The sequence below is a fragment of the Anas platyrhynchos genome, chromosome 2, assembly GCF_047663525.1.
Source record: "Anas platyrhynchos isolate ZD024472 breed Pekin duck chromosome 2, IASCAAS_PekinDuck_T2T, whole genome shotgun sequence".
Taxonomy (NCBI): Eukaryota; Metazoa; Chordata; class Aves; order Anseriformes; family Anatidae; genus Anas; species Anas platyrhynchos.
This window is the reverse complement of record NC_092588.1, coordinates 67,170,502-67,187,503: the sequence shown is the minus strand read 5'-3', so window position 1 is coordinate 67,187,503 and position 17,002 is coordinate 67,170,502. Positions and strand designations below refer to the sequence as shown.

Below are 17,002 nucleotides of genomic sequence, written 5' to 3'. Positions count from 1 at the left end.
CTTCAGAGTGATGTCAAGTTTTGATCTAAAAGGGGACTCATGCCACTCATTTTGATTTACCCCAAGATCAAAACGAGCAAACAATACAGAGTCAATCACAGTGCTTGTAACAGCGATGAGGTTGGCAGTAAAGACCTTGTTCTTTTCTGCCTGAGACTCTTCAAATACTGACTCCAAAGAGCTCAAATTGTAGAAACTTCATTGCTGTGTTTTTCATAATGTCGATCTCCAGCATTATCATGTGGTGGAAAAAGAAGGCAAGGTTTTGTGTACACAAGAAGAAACTCTGTGCCCCGAATCCTCATTTTTTCTTTTTTCCCAAATATGAGTCAGTCTAGTAAAGGGTGATTACAAATCTTGTCCTGCTTACATGTATGTCATTAGTCCATCAGGGCTACCAGAACACCAATATGTGTGGTGAGAGACAAGAGTATGTCCGTAAAGAGAAGTTGTATGAAACATATCTTGTGTGTGTGTGTGTGTGTGTGTGTGTGTGTGTTCCTCTCTGAGAACCAGTGAGCCATACAGTGAATCCCTCTTGCTCTTTGCTCTTCTATTTCATTAAATAATAAATTATGAAAGCTGTCAGGGTTTAATGCAACAGAATATAAGGCAGCACAAATTAAAACATACAATAAAACACTGTCTCTGGAATAAAGAGCCTCCTGATAGATGGTGCAATGATACTTTCTCCAGATGTTTTCAGTAAAACAGCAAAATCATTATGCATGTCAGTTGTGATGCAAAGACAAACTCATCTGCTGTAATGAAGTCTAATATTTTCAGTAATTATCATAGATTTGGTCTATTTGTTTCAGTCCCACAGTGGACTTTTCACTGGCAGGGGATGACAAATACGCTGCTGAAGGTTCATCTGGAGAGGGAGTTGACTCAACTGGTAACATTCTTATAAAGCCAGTCTTTTTCTGGCAGCAGCATTGCTCCCTTCTTAGTGGTGTCAGTGTGGAAAGGGCTTGTCCATCCCTCTTGGCTTCCTGGAACAACTGTTGTTACTCTAAATTAAGCCCAGAAAAGTATGGTTCCATGCACTACCCAGCTGCAAACGTAACTTTCTGATAGTTTTCATAATATACTTCCTTATCAATGGGAAGGTGTTGGTATTCTTCTAGCCTTCTAGAATGTATTCAGGTCTGGGTTAGGGTCTTATGGTCCCTTATGGAGTAGGTGGCAAGATATTTATTTTGCTCACATATTGGTCAGCCATCTCTGTGGCTTCCATCACTGAGGCAGGTTAGACAACTGCTCTGCAAACTGATATCAAGGGGAATATTCCTGAACCTTTCTAGATATTTACAGGAGAAAGGACTGAAACAAATACATTAATTTTAGTGTTTGGCTAGCTCAAGCTCAGTAACATTTTGTGCTCACCTTAAGTGTAAGGTTGAATGAGCAAAAACATCCTAAGAAACAGATAGCAACAGAAACAGTGAGGAAACTCTCAATCCAGACTACCTGCAATAACACTTCTTAGTCATTTCCCTCTAGTAACAGGTCTTAAAGCTTTTTTAACAAAAAGGATGTGAGGAGACATGAATAGCTTGCTGTCACAACAATCTAACCTCTGAGTTCAGGAGCAAATCCATCATTTCTAAATTCTGGGTGGGGGTAGAACTATTAATATAAAATAAGTAAAAGATATGCATAGAAGGCAAGGTGGTTTGGGTTTTATTTTTCCACAAGGTTTGATATTTCTGAATATATCTAGTTGGAATTGTTAATTCTAATATTTGAGTACAGTGGGATAATTAAGATATAAAGCAGTAAATGAGCACAGATGTTTCAATATAAAATTGTCAAGGATTATGTTTTGGTTCTTATATTTGCTTTCTATTGCCCTGGGCTTGCCTCAGGAAATGGAACCTTATGAACAATTTTAATGAACAAACAAACAAAAAATCCAATCTAGGTCAAATGACATTTGTTTTAGGTTCAGTATTTCTCAGGTTAAATTCTTTAGTCAGGCAATGGTGTTTATTACAACAGAGAATTGATTGGGTCATGTAGGGCACAGAGTACAAATAGCAGTGTCATTCACCAATAGGTACCACAATTTCCTCTAACATGTACCGAACTCCTACCGGTCCTTCCAGCAGCAGCAGAAGAGAAACAGGAGAGAGTATCGCTAAAACACACTTCGTTTTCATTTCTATATCTTAAATAAGCCTTGAGGGTAAGGCTCAAATGAGTGACAGCCTGGCTTATGTTGTTTTGGTCTACAAAAGTGTTTTATCAAATCGGTAGTGCTGTGTGTCAGTCATATGTGACCTCTGTATGGAAAATGTTTACACGATATTATTAACTGTTTTGCTCCAGGGCTTCCTCATGAATCTACAATATTCTCTGCATTAACAACATGAATAGCTGTTATGTGTCTGTAACCGAGCCTCCCAGATCTCCAGCCAACTTTCCGGAAACAACTGTTTGAAAATGCACTCCTACATATGCCCAGAGTCTTATCAAAGACCTTTATTTCAAACTTTTTGGAAAAACTTATTACAAAATTCCAGCTTGGGGTTTCTGTGTAGCTTAATGGACTATCAGCCACTGAATAAGTTTCCAGTTCAGCCTCTCCTACTTAACAGTAGAGAAAACCCAACAACAACAATGATAACAAAAAAAACAAACACCAAAACCCTCCAAAAAAAACAACAAAAAACCCCAATGACATGATTATCTAATACGGTGATGTGAATATGATATTCCCTATTGATTGTATTATTGTTAAAAATAATGATGTTTCACAAAAGAAACAACATTTACCCAAATAAATTCTGTATCACGTCCACTTTTTCTAGGACAATGACATTTCTGTCAGGTCACTTTCCAAATCCTTTTCAGATACATGCATTCCCTGCCTCCTTTTACAGCACTGTATACACCACCTCTTTGCTCTGTGTTTTCCTTTCTTTCTTTCTGTTCTGTGTTACGAAACCCATTTTACTTTGGCAAGGTTAATTCTTCAGACCAAGAAATAACTGCTTCATGAGTGACTGGTGATCCACTCTTTCCCAATTCCAGGAAGGACTTGTATTCGAAAGCTACACCTGATCCTTTGTACCCTTAAAGAGAAGATAAGGTGTGTCAGGTAGAGCCTTATTCTTATACTGTCTCATGTTTTCAAATAAAACAGGCTCTGCAGACTTGTGGGTGAGCAAGAGAGCCGAAATCTGTTCATATAGACGAGGGTGTTTTTTACCATTACCACCTGTTTTACTTGTTACGTCTTTTTTTGTGATACTGACCCACAACTCAGTTTTGTCAGTAAAGCTGTGATCCCGCTAACTGTGCCTTATGAGATGTGACACATTGCTGTTCCCCGAGCAGCAAACTGCTCCTTATATTGGCATCTTTTGCCTCTTGTTTTGCTCCACGGCTCTGCCTCCTCGATGGCTCGTGCTGTATACATCCTAGCTCCATACACCTTCATGAACATGCTCCAACATTTCTGCCATCTGCCATCTGTGGAATGGATTTCAAGTACAGGAAGAAACAGTTCATGCTCCATAATCTCACAGGATTGGGGTCAGCGCTTCCTACTAAGCCTTGGAGGAGCATGGTATATTTTGGTCCTCTTGGCCCCTAAAGGAGGAAACAAGGATGTAAAGGAGCTGGCCTATGGGATGCCTTATCGACCTTCCTTTCCTGCCATCATATCCAGAGAGATTTAGGGAGGCACTTGGAGTGTGCAATGCCTCTGGTGCAAGATTGGAACCTGGTGCTGGTGCACATTCTCCTTTGTCTACTCTTAATTCACGCTTACAGGAAAAGAACATTTCTTTCCAGTCATCCAGCTCACACTGCCTCCTGTACCCTGATAACCCTGTATCTTTGCAAGGACACTTCCATGTAGCAACTCTCTGCATCATGGCTCAGGTTACAGGCTGCAGACACACTGAGGATTTAAAGCCCTCATGTCACTGGCTATGTTAAATCAGTGGCAAGCAGTCAGCAGGGCTGATATGAGCTAAAGATGTGACCTTTTAACAGCAATCGGGATGAGTGGAAAAGCTTATCTAAGTGTTACACCAAGGAAGAAATTGGAAGCTGAGCAGGAGATACCTACAGATAAGTGATCTGATAGATGAAAGAACCTAGTGCTGTGCATGGCTTGGAGTGAGAGAGCATCATGGGGCAGTGCTTGGTTCAAAACCCAGTGACTTTTTGAGCTGGTTGGAGAAGAATGTACATGGCACTGAGCAGCCATGTGGAGATGTGCTTATTCAGGAGCTGGGCAAAGCTCCATCTCTGCCAGGTCTGGAGGCTCTTTGGCCTCCTCCTGCACCTTGGCCATCCACTGCTGCTGAAGGAGGAAGTTGCAGGGTGGAAACATTGCATCTGTGATGCAGAGAAGATGGAACTTGTTTATAAAATGCCAACTAAAGGTAGATGTTGCTGAGAGGTGAGGAAAGCATTGCTGGTTTGGCTTGGGAGGTTGCAGTGTGGGGCAGTTCAGGGCAGGCTGTGTTTGGTATGCAGGTGCTGTTGGACAGGAATCCTCTGCAGGGAGGGGAGGCTGCTGCTGCCCCAGGGCACTGAGCCTGTGCAGGGGGAGAGAGGGGCAGGGTGCGGCCAGCAACAGCCCTGAGGGACTGACCTGTCCTACATGGATGCCAGGAACCAGAGCACTTCTTAAAGACTTGCATTTAACAATTTGTGTAACAAATTTATTTTCTTAGCAAACTTTCTCTACCTGACAAGCTACTTTGCAGCAATATTTTAGGCTGAGTTCCAGTCCATCCTGCTTTAAAAGCTGGAGAGAGGCAGTGTGTATCTTTGGGTTGGCTGACCCCACTGAAATGTGGAGCAGGTCCACGTCAGGGCTCCCTCTGCTTCAGTCCCACCATTGGATCTGTGCCTCTGGGTAGGGCTAGTGGATGAAAATCTGTAAAGGAAGGGGTTTACACCTGGGAAGAAAGAAAAGCCAAGTGCCTGCCTGTTTCTTAAACTGAAAATAGAAAGACCTAATCTGGCAGTGCTGTCTTCTGAGGTTCAGATGCTCAGAAGCTCACTCAGGGAAAAACAATGTCAGTGAAGATAATTATGTAATTTCAGTGGAAAATATCAGTGCTTGAACTTGATTTCTTGTCACCTCACACCACAGCCTGCAGGCAAGGACACCCACTGTTTCCTGGGAAGGAAGGTCTTGCCAGCCAGTGGTGATGAAGGACATTTTAAGCAAGATGTTCCAGTTTTGGCAAGCAAACAAACTCAAAAGCAAGCTTGGAGCTTGGTGCAAACCTAACTGCCAAGAGTTGTCATCCTGCTGTATTCACCCAGCAGGGTGAAATATCACCACAAACCCATCACACACAGATTTTATGTGCAGCTTTGAGAACTCAGCATCAATTCTTCAGGCAGGTTTTTATGTCAATAAAGAGCATTTTTTTGTTGTTTGTTTATTGAAGTAGTACTTCTGATGGGAATGTGTTCGTAACAGTCCAGTGAAACACGATGGTAGTTGTGACAGCTGAGCAAACTGATGCTTGCAAACATTGGATACTTTTCAGCTTTTCTTAACCTGGCAAGGCCCTGCCTGTCCAATCTTTCATTTTACATTATTGTCTTGTATTTTGGCACTGAGTATATGTAAGAATGCAGATTTTTTTTTTTTTGTTATATTATATGTTAAGCATTTACTTTCTGAAATTTGCTCTTGGAATGTTGTTAATGATAACTTTGGAGTCATTAGAACTGCAAAAGGACTTTGGATTTCAAAAAACATCCCCCACAGCATGATGAAAATTGGTAACACCTGAAAACTAGCCACTTGTGGAGAGAAAGTCAAATTTACCAATCCTTCTGGAGTGGTACAACTGTAACTGTAAATAAAGATCACTCCATGATGCTCACCCTGACATAGATTCTCCCTTGGAAATGTTTGGTGTTCAGTCACCATTGCCTGATAATGCCAAAATTACTAGAACAGCAAAAATGAGACTGGAGGATATGGTGACTTTTAACAGTTTGTATCTCAGTAAAGGTAAAGGAAATGTTATGAGGCAATGGAAAGGCACCCCTTTTGCCTCATGGCTCTCACCTGAACACAAACTGGCTGCTACAGATGGTGCAAACAATGTATAGTGGAAAATCTGGGAATGATTCATCTTAAGTATGTCAAGAAATGCTTAAATTTAAATGTTTAAATTTAAAAGATTTATTTATTTGTATTTAAATGCAGGTTGAATTTGAGAACCTAAGGCAATAATTTATGACACAGTTTACAATTACACATTTTTTTCCCTAGGTCCACTGCCTCATCTACTATACAAAAGTGTTAGCTCTACCTGAGTAAAAGTTTCAAAATCCATTTTTATTTGAATTAGTCAGCAGTTGGGCTCTGATTTTACTTGATGAATGCTGCTCAGTGTTTGCACCAAAAAGGGGTGCTAACCTGGCTTGCAAAGGAAATGAGCTGTAGGTGTTGCCAGCATGCGTGCCCATCGCTCAGTTCTAGTGACTGACTTGTACTCCATTCAGTGATATTCAGTGATGTAAGTGGTCATAATTTTGGGATATTGAGGGTTAAATATCATCATAAGAACACTTCCAGCAATTTTATTTGGGATGTGGAGGCACTCTAGAAAAAAATTGTGTCACAGCATGGAGTTGGGCCCAATTCTCTTGTGCTCATTGTCACAGGCACGGATCTGAGAAAGCTGACCTTCAGCCTGTGGGTGGCCCTGAATGCATCTGACACAATGAGTGACTTTAAATGTTCATTCTTAAAGGATTCATGGGTCGATCTATTTTTGTTAAACATCTGTTCACTATTTTTCCTCCAACTAATTTTTAGGCACAAGGAAAATCACCTCAAAACATTATTTCTGCCCCTTTGCCAGGATGGCACCCAACGACAATCCCTGCAGGCGGCTGCCTGAAGCAGAAAACAGGGTGTGCAGAGCTGTTTGTAGCTTGATGTATTTAACTTTAAACACCAGCTCAGGACTGGTAGTGGCTACAGTGTGTTGAATAATGCTTTCTTTCAGAAATCTTACATCCACATGAATGTATGGCTCACAGGGAACAAATCCACCTCAAGAGGTGAGCATAAGCAGAGGCCAAAGCAGGCCAAACAATTGTATTTCTGGTTCTTTAAGGACTTTGTATAGTCAAAGATGGCCACCACACATTATACCAAGCCTGAACTAGTTATTGGTTTAAAAAAATGGAAAGGTCATGTGAAACAGCATCTTGGCATATTCCCTTAATCTTAGCAAAGACCAGGTCAAATTCAAAAGGAAAAATGAGACAACTGTACAGAAGAGAAGTACTGACAGCTGTGAGTACACAGCAATTCACATTTATAGTCAGAGCTTCTCAGGTTGTGATTTCTAAACCAGTGCTTAACCGAAGAATGAAGAATAAAGTTTATCACTGTAATCATTAACAGATATGTTTCTTCTGAGTAATTTCTTTTACAAGAGCTTAGACACAGCCACCCACAAACACTTGTGCAGAAACGGGGAACTGTAAAATATTGTGGCCGCTACAATCTGGGGAATTGCCCAAGTCTGGGCTGCTTCTGCTTTATCTATTTTCCCTATTCTGGAAATCCCCTCATTGGTAATTGCTTGCCTTATGTATGGCCTCCTTTTTGGAAACATGTATTATGTATTATAGTGTTTTCTTTCTTTCTTTCTTTCTTTCTTTCTTTCTTTCTTTCTTTCTTTCTTTCTTTCTTTCTTTCTTTCTTTCTTTCTTTCTTTCTTTCTTTCTTTCTTTCTTTCTTTCTTTCTTTCTTTCTTTCTTTCTTTCTTTCTTTCTCTCTTTCTCTCTTTCTCTCTTTCTCTCTTTCTCTCTTTCTCTCTTTCTCTCTTTCTCTCTTTCTCTCTTTCTCTCTTTCTCTCTTTCTCTCTTTCTTTCTCTCTTTCTCTCTTTCTCTCTCTCTCTCTCTCTCTCTCTCTCTCTCTCTCTCTCTCTCTCTCTCTCTCTCTTTCTCTCTTTCTCTCTTTCTCTCTTTCTCTCTTTCTTTCTTTCTTTCTTCTTTTCTTCTTTCTTTCTTTCTTTCTTTCTTTCTTTCTTTCTTTCTTTCTCTTTCTTTCTTTCTTTCTTTCTTCCTTCTTTCTTTCTTTCTTTCTTTCTTTCTTTCTTCTTTCTTTCTTTCTTTCTTTCTTTCTTTCTTTCTTTCTTTCTTTCTTTCTTTCTTTCTTTCTTTCTTTCTTTCTTTCTTTCTTTCTTTCTTTCTTTCTTTCTTTCTTTCTTTCTTTCTTTCTTTCTTCCTTTCTTTCTTTCTTCCTTCTTTCTTTCTTTCTTTCTTTCTTTCTTTCTTTCTTCTTTCTTTCTTTCTTTCTTTCTTTCTTTCTTTCTTTCTTTCTTTCTTTCTTTCTTTCTTTCTTTCTTTCTTTCTTTCTTTCTTTCTTTCTTTCTTTCTTTCTTTCTTTCTTTCTTTCTTTCTTTTTTCTTTCTTTCTTTCTTTCTTTTTTCTTTCTTTCTTTCTTTCTTTCTTTCTTTCTTCTTTCTTTCTTTCTTTCTTTCTTTCTCTTTCTTTCTTTCTTTCTTTCTTTCTTTCTTTCTTTCTTTTCTTTTCTTTCTTTCTTTCTTTCTTTCTTTCGTCCTGGAGTAGCAGATGTGTTGAGAGATACGGTATGTGTTTCTCTCCCATAGAAAGGGCCACAGGCCTCTTGGCACCAACAGACATAATGTGTACACCAAGGTCATTACTTTACATTGCCAAAATCGTCACCTTCCCTTGCCCTTTACATCATTCAGTTTGCCACTGCACTCAATTTAGAGCATTTCAGAGCAGTGGCTGCAAGCGTTGGGCACCTGCCCATGTGTTAGGGGATGATGTTTTCAACGTGGCCATGAGGCTGTCTCCTTCTCACTTCTTGACAGATCAGATGAGGGTGCAGGCTCTTTACTAGGGAATTATATTGTGACAAAAAGTACAGTGATTTGAACTTCTGTAGCCTTTTATTGCTCCTGGAAGCAATCTTGAGATTATTCCCATATTTTTCTCAGGTGTATCCGGTTTCATGGGGACATGTAGAAGACTAGTGTGTGTCACATGCACTCTGGCTACTTCCAAACTCATGACACTCAAAGCATTCACAGAAACACTCTGTGGGAGTGGAAGTGGCAGCCACAATATGGTGGCAATAATGATATCTCAGCAATGGTGTGTTCTTTGGAATAGAAGTTTTGGCATTTCCTATTTTTCAGTCAGTGCTCCTATGAATGGTTTAGTCACAGGATCCAAATGCAGAGCTGAACATGTGTTCCTCTTTAAGGACGTTTCCATGGCTTTGCCAGCTGTACTCACCCTCATGCACGGTCACAAAACCTGATTACTGTAGAAGGAGAGCTGAGAGCTGTGTACTGCACTGGGTGCAGCAGGAGCAAGGGCAGTGGGCTCCTGCCTCAGGGCTTTGGCAGCTCTCATTCATATGAACAATTTCACTGTTTTGTATAAAGAAATACCCAGCTGTTACCGAAACTGATGAGAGAGGTTTCCTTTTCACTGCTTTCAACAGGAGCTATTGTAGCTGAGGCTGCTCTTGTAACCTGCTGGTGTTAAAATCTTCCAACTTATTCTGAAATAAAACTGGCAAAGCTATTAATGAGTGACACAAGCCATTTTTCCTGCAAGTTGATACCTGATCACTGTAGACAGTCAGAGAACAAAACCAGAAGAGATCTCAGTTAATATGTAGCTTAATATATACGTTAATATAAATTATACAGAAAGCATGACTGTTTCACATGTTAGCTCCAAAGAGATACTGTACTATCAAACATGAAGAGAAGTCTTCACCTCCAGCAACCTGCTGAACTTTACGTCTGTGTTAAACGGGAAACTTAGGGAAGATAACTACACCTGAATGTGATGTGAGCACACCATTTATTTTCTCTTTTAGATCAATGATCATTCTGTCTCTGTTAAGCTTATGGAGCACTCACAAGTAGAAGTCTCAGCCAAAAAACTTAGATAGTAACTTGCACACTTTTAACATTTGAACATTTTAGTTGCCTGCTGACCCCAGTAAAAACCTCTGGTTTTCATGGCTTGCCATCTTTCTGAGCTTCAGGCATTGTGTTAGCACTCCTTCTCTGCACCCAGCTGGACTTGGGATCCCTTCCTCTGTGAGACATGGTTCAGTGGAGTATCTCTCCGCACTTTGCGCAAGCTGCCCTGCTAACCCTTCCTCTTATAGCTTTATATATTGATATATAGCCATATAACCACAGAGCCAAGCGTGGTCTCAACTCCTGTGGTAAGCTGAAATTTTGGAGCTAGCAGCAGGTGGGCGCACATGTAAACAGACCACAAGGCCAAGAAAATGATGCTGAGGTGTTTTTGCTCTAAAGATGTGTGTATTAATTTTCTGTGAGGGCATTCCTTGGCTGTATGTTTAACTGCCTCTATGTTGTATGGTTTTGTGGGATAAAAGCTTATAGAAACATGGTGCTTGGGGGTGAGAAAATTCAGATTTTCCATGGGGATAATCATGATGTGGTATTTGGTGGTTTTACGCGCTGTGCAGCCAAACTCTACGACAACCGTTCTCTCGGTCCCCCCTGCTCAAAAGTAAAGAGGGAGAAAATATGATGAAAAGGGCTCAAGGTCTGAGATAAGGACGGGGAGATTGCTCAACAATTATTGTAACAGGAAAAACAAACTCAGAGTAGGAAGGTAGTAAGATTGATTGCCTATTACCAACAAACTAGACACGTGAGAAACAAAGGAAAGAAACCAAAAACGCCTTCTCCCCATCTGCCCTCTTCCACCTCCTCCCCCTTAGCAGCACAGGGAAATGGGGGAATGGGGGCTGCGCTCAGTCCCTGATGCTTTGTCCCCGCCGCTCCTTCTCGCTCCCTCCCTGCCCCTGCTCCCCGTGGGGTCCCTCCCACGGGATGCCGTCCTTCCCCAGCTGATCCCACATGGGCTGCCCACAGGCAGCAGCTCCTCAAGCACTGCTCCCACACGGCTCCGTCCCATGGGGTCCATGGTTGGGCGGCAGCTCCCCCCAGACCCCCTGCTCCTGCGGGGGCTCCTCTCCACGGGGGGGCTGCAGCTGCGGCCCGGGGCCTGCTCCTGCGGGGGCTCTCCATAGGCCGCAGCCTCCTCCAGGCCACATCCACCTGCTCCACCGGGGGCTCCTCCACCCATGGGGTGGCTGCAGCGTGGAGATCTGCTCCATGGGGGACCCATGGGCTGCAGGGGGACAGCCTGCTCCACCGGGGGCCTCTCCCTGCACAGCCCGCAGGGGAACTGCTGCTGCCTGCCTGGAGCACCTCCTGCCCTCCTGCTGCACTCCCCTGGGGGGCTGCAGGGCTGCTTCTCCTCTCTTTCTCCCTGGGAAGCAGCTTTTTTTGTTGTTATTTTTGTTCTCCTTTCTTCAATACGCTCTCACAGAGGAACAAGCGACATCGTTTCTTGGCTTGGCTCTGGCCAGCAGTGGAGCCCTTCTCTAACGTGGGGCAGCTTCTAGATTCTTCTCACGCAAGCCACCCCTATGGCCCCCTGCTACCAAAACCTTGCCACGTAAACCCACCAGAGCAACTCTTTCGGTGAAGAAATTTTTCGTAAGAACCAACCGAAACCTCCCCTGGTACAACTTAAGGTTTTTGGTTCTTGTCTTGTCACTTGGGGCTTGGGAGAAGAGAACGATCCCCACCTCTCTGGAGCCTCCTTTCAGCTTCCTGTAGAGCACAGGAAGGTCTCCCCTGAGCCTCCTTTTCTCCAGGCTGAACAACCCCAGCTCCCTCAGCCGCTCCTCACCAGACTTGTTCTCTAAACCCTTCACAAGCTTCAGAGCCCTTCTCCGCACACGCTCCAGCACCTCCAGGTCTTCGCTGAACACAGTGCTCGAGGTGCGGCCTCACCAGAGCCGAGCACAGAGGGACAACCGCTTCCCTAGTCCTGAGGGCCACTCTATGTCTGATACAAGCCAGCTGTAGAGATATTTCTATGCATAGATATGCAGCACTAGTACATGTTCCTTGGAAAACTGGTCAAACTCTCTTCAAACCCTCTAACTGGTTTCCTCTAACTGGCACTGATGCTTCAGCTGGATCCTCTAAATCCCATGTTACTGCTTCTGCTTCCCAAGCAGGTGACGGAAAGTCCTCACCGGAGAGCAGAGGAGTTGTAGTTCTGCATACAGGCAATATTTGGAAGTTTGGAAGATGCTTCCCTTGCTCAGCTGCCATCCCTACGTTAATCAATCAGCCGATCTTTTGCCTTCCAGCAAAAGTCTTGATGCAGTTCTTAAGGAAAGTTATTTCTGAAAATCCTCAGCCACCTCTGTGCACGCCAAACCTTTCATGGCACTGTGCAAGGCGCGGATGGCAGCGATAAATCAGGTTGTGGAATGAAGGGCAACGTGTGGGGAGGGACTTTTCAGGTGGCTTCGCGCTGCTTCGCAGGTCCCTGAATTAGAGGTAATGAGGAAACAAGCGGGAGAAACAAAACCTTGAGCAAGGCTGAGAGCAAGAATTGGCTACAGTGTTAAAGAGGACCTTTGGGCAGTGGGCAATTGCTGGCTGGCTCCAGGCGCGTGCCTGAGGGTCTCTGACCAACTGTAGGATAGATTCGGGCGCATGGACAGCACGTGGGGCTACGGGGAGAGGACATGTAGGAGTGAAAAAGGGCAATAAACGCCTCCTGTTCAAGAGCCATCAGGAGTCTGTGTCTTGCATCCCTTCAGCAACACAAATATTTGGCTCCAGATCCAAAATGTCATGTATTTGGCAATTTTATTTATGGTAGCACTCCCCTCCCCTCCCCTCCCCTCCCCTCCCCTCCCCTCCCCTCCCCTCCCCTCCCCTCCCCTCCCCTCCCCTCCCCTCCCCTCCCCTCCCCTCCCCTCCCCTCCCCTCCCCTCCCCTCCCCTCCCCTCCCCTCCCCTCCCCTCCCCTCTTTTGCCTTCCATCCCCTCCCCTCTTTTGCCTCCCCTCCCCTCTTTTGCCTCCCCTCCCCTCTTTTGCCTCCCCTCCCCTCCCCTCCCCTCCCCTCCCCTCCCCTCCCCTCCCCTCCCCTCCCCTCCCCTCCCCTCCCCTTCCGTCCCCTCCCCTCCCCTCCCCTCCCCTCCCCTCCCCTCCCCTCCCCTCCCCTCCCCTCCCCTCCCCTCCCCTCCCCTCCCCTCCCCTCCCTTACGCTCCCTGTCCCTACACTCTGCTACACTCCCCTCCCCTATACTATCCTATACACCCCTACACTCCCCTCCCCTATACTACCCTACACTCCCCTTCGCTACACTACCCTACACTATTACCCTATGCTCCCCTCCCCTACGCTCCCCTACACGCCCCTCCCCTATCCTACCCTACACTCCCCTAAACTCTGCTCCCCTACACTACCCTATACTCTCCTACGCTCCCCTCCCCTCTACCACGCTACACTACGCTACGCTATGCTACCCTACGCTATGCTATGCTACACTACCCTATCCTACCCTCCCCTAACCTCCCCTACACTATCTTCCCCTCCCCTGCCCTCCCCTCCCCTGCCCTCCCCTCCCTACACTCCCCTACACTCCCCTCCCCTATCCTACCCTACACTCCCCTTCGCTACACTACCCTACACTACCCTACATTACCATATGCTCCCCTCCCCTATCCTCCCCTCCGCTCCCCTACACTCCCCTCCACTCCCCTACACTACCCTATACTCTCCTATGCTCCCCTCCCCTATCCTACCCTACACTCCCCTAAACTCCGCTCCCCTACACTACCCTATACTCTCCTATGCTCCCCTCCCCTATCCTACCCTACAATCCCCTAAACTCCACTCCCCTACACTACCCTATACTGTCCTACACTCCCCTCCCCTATCCTACCCTACACTCCCCTAAACTCCGCTCCCCTACACTACCCTATACTCTCCTACGCTCCCCTCCCCTCTAACACGCTACACTACGCTATGCTATGCTACACTACCCTCCCCTCCCCTCCCCTAACCTCCCCTACACTATCTTCCCCTGCCCTCCCCTCCCTTCCCTGTCCCTACCCTCCCCTCCAATTCCCTCCCTTCCCCTCCCCTCCAGTCCCCTCCCTTCTTTTTATTCCCTCCCCTTCCCTCCCCTCTTGTCTTCTTCTCTCCTCTCTTCTTTCTTTCAGGTAACTTCAGATCGCTTCAGTCGTTCTCATAGCTCCTGTCCCTGGCTGATTCACGGGAACCCAGCAGCAGCAACCAGAAGCGCTCCAGCTGCTGTGTCACTGGGCGAGCAACAGTCTCCAACTGGCAATCGCTGACTTTGTTCCGTGGCTCGGACAGGTGCCTTGCAGTTCCAGCGTGGCCTGGACGTGTCCTCTTGCTGTGTCCCCACCTACAGCGCAGTTCTGCTTAGAAGCGGCAGCAGGCTTTGGAAGTAGTCCCACTCCTTCCATTTTCAATGGGTTAGCTTGGCTAGCCGGGTGGTGTCTGTCAATAGAGACAACAAAGAGATTTGGGTTAGAAACAGCTAACTGAGTAGTTCCTTTGCACAAGGGCAAGGAAGATTTACCCCTTCCTAATGGAGACTGCAGTGTCAGAGAGAACGACAGGTCCTTCCGAGAGCTTGGAAATATCCCTTGGGGATGCTGAGTCCAGAGGAAATCTGTCTAAAGTACACCGTGGAATCACTCTGGTTTACTTCCGAGCAGAACAGAAGCATGTGTCCGATACGGCTTCAGCTGGTTGCAGTGTTCTTCTTCACCTCACACCTAAAGTAAGATAAGAGGTCTCAATGCAGATGGAAAGATTGAGAAATAGAGAAATCCCTGATGCGCTTTGAGAACTTCTAAGAACTGAGAACTACGTCAATCCAATGGTGTAACATTAAGGATCGCTTAGAAAAGTAAACGTTCAAAACAAGGAAAGGAGAAGAACAAGTAAGCTTTCTTAAAGCATCTATTCTATTGAAAGGATCTTTAAATAAGTAAATAAGTAATGAAATATAGACGCAGAGAGAGAGATAGATAGATAGACAGAAACCTAAGAAACTGCTGCGCAGGTTAGCTTCTTGCTCTCTTTTCTCAAAGTCCCAGTGAATACAGCATCTGTGTGCCTTGCAAGCATTACCCTCAGTCCACTGCAGGTACACACGAGAGGACAGCCTGCAGGTTGCGGAGGCAAAGAAACTGCTCTGGCTGGATGTGAAGAGCCAAGACAGAAGTTGCTGTCAGGCAAAAGATACACAGAGGGGATGGATGAAAAACACGGAGTGTGCTTCCGACCTTCACAACTGCTAAGCAAGTGGAGATGAGGGTGTGGAAGAAGCAAATCAGCTGCTGATCGAGAAGCAGCCTGAAGATTGCCCTTAAGCAGGGCCTTGCATTCTTTGTTTTTAGAGCATTGCTTGCCTTCAAGTGCACGATCAGGATTTTATTAACTTTCTCCCACTACAGAACTGCACCCGATTCCTTCACAAAACTTACGGGTGGGAATTGGAAGTCTTGGTCTGCATTCTCTCTTGCCTTCTTCATCTCAATTCTCTTTTGGCCTGTGAAGCTTTTCGGATCAGAGGAGAAGATCCGCTGTAACACGGAGTTTTGGATACTGCAAAGGAAACGAAGAATCGTACTGACAACTCTTGTCAACCTCACCTGCAACCATCACAGAAAAGAATAGCAAAAGAACCCCGCTTTCTCATGGGAAGCATAAATCTGAGCATAGGTGTCCTCTAGCTGAAGCGAGGTGAAGCAGGTTCCAAACAAGGGGAAGGAGCACACCCAGAAGCATTTCCATAAAGCTGTGTTTTCAGACAAGCGGTTTAAAGACTTAGATTTTCTTACAAGTGAAGAATGAAACAAGAAAGAAACGAAAATTACCTGGACATCCAGTTTTCCTCTAGCTTGCTTTGCTTCTTTCCGAATCTGAGTCTGGAGTGACAGGCAGGGAGCAGCATTGTGCAGAAATGCCAAAGCCTCCCCAGCTTGTTGTACCTTCATCAACAAGGCCTTTGATACTGCCGCCTCCTCAGCAACATCAGCAATTTCCTAGGAAAGCTGGTGTCCACCAGCTCAAACAGGAATGGGAAACCCCTCTTGCCACAGCTTCACACTCCCACCAGAGTTGGCAGGACAGGCCGATGGACAGAGAAGGCTCTGTAAGAGTGTTAGAAAACAGACTTGAAACAGATTTCCGCCAACCCAGGACAAATTCCTTGCTCATCCCTTCCAACTGAACTCGAAGTAGAAGGAGGTGATCCCAAGCTGCACTCCTGACATCTATGCTGCAAAGTCATCGAATGTGACATGGTACTGTACCAGCCTGTTAGGAACAGAAACAGGACTTTGAGGTTATGCTGTCTGATTCGAATGAAGCTCAAAGAGTTAGTCCTTCGGTATGTTTTTGTCTGCAAGTGTTTTCACTGTCTCCCAGACAATGTCTCCAGCAAGCTAGCTGCTTGTTTCATTTGTTCTGTGCTGTTTTGTTTTCTCAGGAAGGATTCTTAGAGAAATGAGATTAAAGTGATCATCTTGTATGTCCATCCATCCCTCCCTGCCCTTCGCTTGTCCAGAGCTTTTACCTTGTCCAGCAGCTTGAATGAACTCGCTCCTAGGCGCAGTTGTGTCCAAGCCATTCTGTTGCTAGGCGTGTTGTGCAAACAGACAGCTCAGTGGTGGGGAGAGGTCACACTGTCTGCAGTGTGACCTCAGCGCTTACCAAACAGTAGGGAATACACAGAGAAGGGCGTTAGGAAAACTTCAAGCCCCACATACATTTTACGTGGAAACCATGTTTCCCAAGATAACACTGGGCACAACGCCATCATCAAAATGTGTTCATTTCTTGGTTCATCCAACTCCTAGGTTTGAGGTTTAATACGTTTCTGTCTTGGCTTAAAGCACTCTTCCAACCTCTCTTTCCAGTTCCTATGATTTCCTGCAATAGCTAATCCCACTTTTCCTTTTGACAATCTCCCAGTCTCTTCTTTTTTACCTCTCCCCAAGAAACTTAGAACTGCTCTCGTCATACTTGACAACTAGATATGGAGCTGTATGAGCCAGAAGGAAGTTTCCTTCACACTTGCTGCTTCTTACGGTTCCTGGGCTC

General features: G+C 45.0%; 1 long non-coding RNA gene across 1 annotated transcript; it reads right to left on the bottom strand.

The window, feature by feature from the left end:
• Positions 1-14,054: 14,054 nt before the first annotated feature.
• On the bottom strand, positions 14,055-16,173 carry LOC113842801 (uncharacterized). Its single transcript, XR_003495556.3, has 4 exons — positions 15,775-16,173; positions 15,382-15,502; positions 14,469-14,667; positions 14,055-14,386 (listed from the first exon to the last, which is right to left on the bottom strand). It is a non-coding gene; the product is annotated as an uncharacterized lncRNA (long non-coding RNA).
• Positions 16,174-17,002: the final 829 nt, after the last annotated feature.